We start from the raw sequence: 3,185 nt of genomic DNA on the forward strand, positions 1-3,185 counted from the left end.
GCCTCAAGAATGAGCTTTTGTGCATGCCATTAAGCCAAAGCCTTTGGCTCATCATTTTAGTACATTTTGGGTCCTAATATACCATGATGTAACTCTGTTTTTGGTTGTCCAAGTCATGCCATGATTGGTTCTCATAGGTGTAGTGGATTGCCTCTTTTGTAGCCTTTCATGTCCTATGTTTTAGCATTGTATGCTAGCTTGCTTTGGCTTACTTCCATGCATGTTTTAGTCTCATATTAGTATGTACTAGGACTATTTTGGGTTGCCCTTGCCATATCCTTCGTGCTTCGTATAGTTGTAGTGTAATTGGCCTTGCAAGCTTCATGTTTCGGTGATTCGCGCATGATATCCTTGAGCTATTTAAATGATTTGGCATCATTTATCATCTCATTTTAGTGCATATAGTGTTGTTACGCTTGCACATGTGTCACTTCTTAGGCACTTTTGAGAGTTGCCCTTTTAGGCCCCTTTGATGAACCTTTCGCATTTCGCATGCTTGAGTGTGTTGTATGGCTTAATTCATTGCTTTGGCTACTGATTTGGACCTATTTGAGAGCCGTCCATCTTTGGTGTAAGCCCATCTTAACATGTTTTCACATGCTTGTTTCATTTCGTATGTTGTCGCATACTTGTTAAGCTTTGCATACCTTGCATCCTCACATGTTCATGTTGCATTTTGTCATGTTGTCCAAGGTCATCACCTCACATCATGCTTATATGCTTGTTGCATGCTTGGTTTAGTTGCATGTTTTCACATTTAGGTCATGTTGCATGTTTGCCATGCTTATGTGTGGCATTGCTTGGATTAAGTGTTAATCTGAGCATGAGGAACGAGGGGCGTTTCATACTTCAAGTGATGGAACGTGTCTCAATTCTCGGTCGCCGAAGCTCTTGATGATTCATGATAGAGTTCTAGGCTTTACTTGCTTTATTTGTGCATTCATTTTCATATTGATTTGCACAAGTTGGATCTTGGGCCATCATGCATCGGGATGCGTGATTGATGGTCGTGGATCCAACTAGGCCTCTCCCTTGATGTTTTGAGGTGATTTGGAGTGCCACGGTGCGTACATATCCTTTGGGAAACCCTCCATTTTCTCTATTTTGTGCTTCGTTGCAGTTTGGTGTCACAGCACACCAGTAGCCGGCAGCCTGCCACTGATGGCCGACAGTATGCCACCCTTGGCCGGCAATGGACCATCTTTGGCCAGCAGATCTCCTTTCCTGGCCGACAGGCCACTGGTGACTTCCCCTGCAGTGTTTTGGTAAGGTCCAGCAACAAGCACTGGAAGACACCCTGCAAACAGAGCCTCTAAAGAGCAACCGGAAGACGTTTCGAGGCGAAGAACCGAAGCGAGCATGCATGCCTCCCTTCTTCAAACAGAGTTGGAATAGCACCGTTTACTGCTTTCCCTACCTGTTTGTTGTCATTCATTAATTAGTTAATTGATTTGTTAATTAATTAAGTTGTGTAATAATTAGTTGTAGCTAGTTATTCATTTGGTTTTGTAATAATTAATTAGCTTGTGAGTTAGTTAATTTGGTGGCTTGTATTATTTATTCGGTCTCTCCAAGTGAGGGCACAAATTTGTAATAAGTGTGGGTGTGTGTGGTGCATGTCTTCCAACCCATTTCTTTCTTCCTTTTTATTTAACCGCTTATAATGGTTAGATTTAGGGCATATTTCAATTAGCATACCTTATGCTATGCATGCGTGCATTCATTCATCTGTATTGCATGCACCGGGCTTGGCGCATCATACTAATTGCATAGTATTTCAAATCTAACTTGAATACGTGTTATCTGTTGCATTTCACATGCCGTCCTAGGATTAGCCGAGCCTATTCTAGACTGCATTCTGTATGCGATACATTAGGCACTTAACATGGACTTGGATTATGCATGATTGCTAATGAGTTCTCTGTTTTGGCACGGAGTACGATGTAAGTATTTATGCTTTAGCATCTCGCATGAGTGTAATTGTTAACATGACAGCATGCTTACCATGTGGCTATATGCTCATGTGATAAACTGCCTGAATGACTGTGGGTGAAGGTTGGATTACTTGAATTGGGATAATTCATTAAAATCCGCATTTTAGCCTACTTGCGAGTAGCAAACTTCAAACATTTCCAAACAAATGGATATGCAATGTTTTGTTCCAATTCAGGCGATCCAGTCTATACTTGTATGCTGTGCGCATCACATAGTAAATCTAGGCTAATAACCGGAATAAGAATGCATAATGTTTTCAAAACTCGATATCATGGTTAGTAGAGGCCGATCTTTGATCGGGCGAGCAGGGGTGCTCACGAAGTGACCTTCCCCAATCGTACCCAAGTTCCCGAGCCGAGGCAACTTTGGTGATGACGGACACGTGGCCTTAGGCAACGAGTTAGGGTTTCCTAAATTTCCCCCAAAATAAAATATTTAGGTGGCGACTCTGTATCTGGCAAAACAGTCCATGTTTGGCACTTCTTTCAAAAAAACCTATTTTCAAAAACGATTTGTTGGATTTGGACTCTTTGACAATTCATCGGTCTTGCATTGTAGTCTGCGAGATTAGATACAAGACCGTGACTTTGAGTCCTGAACTGTAGTGAGCCTCAAATGAACAAAATGGGATTTCCCTCCCGGGACGTTCGGGGACGTCTACAGTTTCTGGCGACTCTGCTGGGGAGTTTAGAGAACTTAACTCGAACTCATGATATCTGGTTTTGACTACATTTATGTGTTTCTTTGCATTGCATTTGCATTTGCATTGGTGCGCCTAGGACACCGTGTTTGCCGTACGCTATTCCTGAACGGTTTACCAGAGGCTCGCTTCGAGAAGCGTGCCATAAGGCTGACCGGTTGTGGGCTCTGCCACGACGGGAACACAAACCCCGATTTTACCGGGGCACCCTTTTTGACCATTCGACCTAGTGCATATTCGGAATCCATAGTGGCCATTCCAAACTAGGACAAGTTGCTTACCCATTTATAGGTTGTTTGAAACCGTTGCGTGCGTAGTGAAACCCTAGCTCCTGACAAAATAGGACAGAGAAACCTTACCCCAACATAGGGGTGTTTTGGCTCTCACTTGTTTGTTATGTGCTTTTAGAGTGTGTCTCTATACGAATGCATGTATCAGTTTACAAGTTTGGGCATCAGGGCTGCGGGCGCCAGTTCAGTATTTTGAGTAT

Source organism: Camellia sinensis, chromosome 8 (genome assembly GCF_055761805.1).
Source record: "Camellia sinensis isolate YWXY chromosome 8, ASM5576180v1, whole genome shotgun sequence".
Taxonomy (NCBI): Eukaryota; Viridiplantae; Streptophyta; class Magnoliopsida; order Ericales; family Theaceae; genus Camellia; species Camellia sinensis.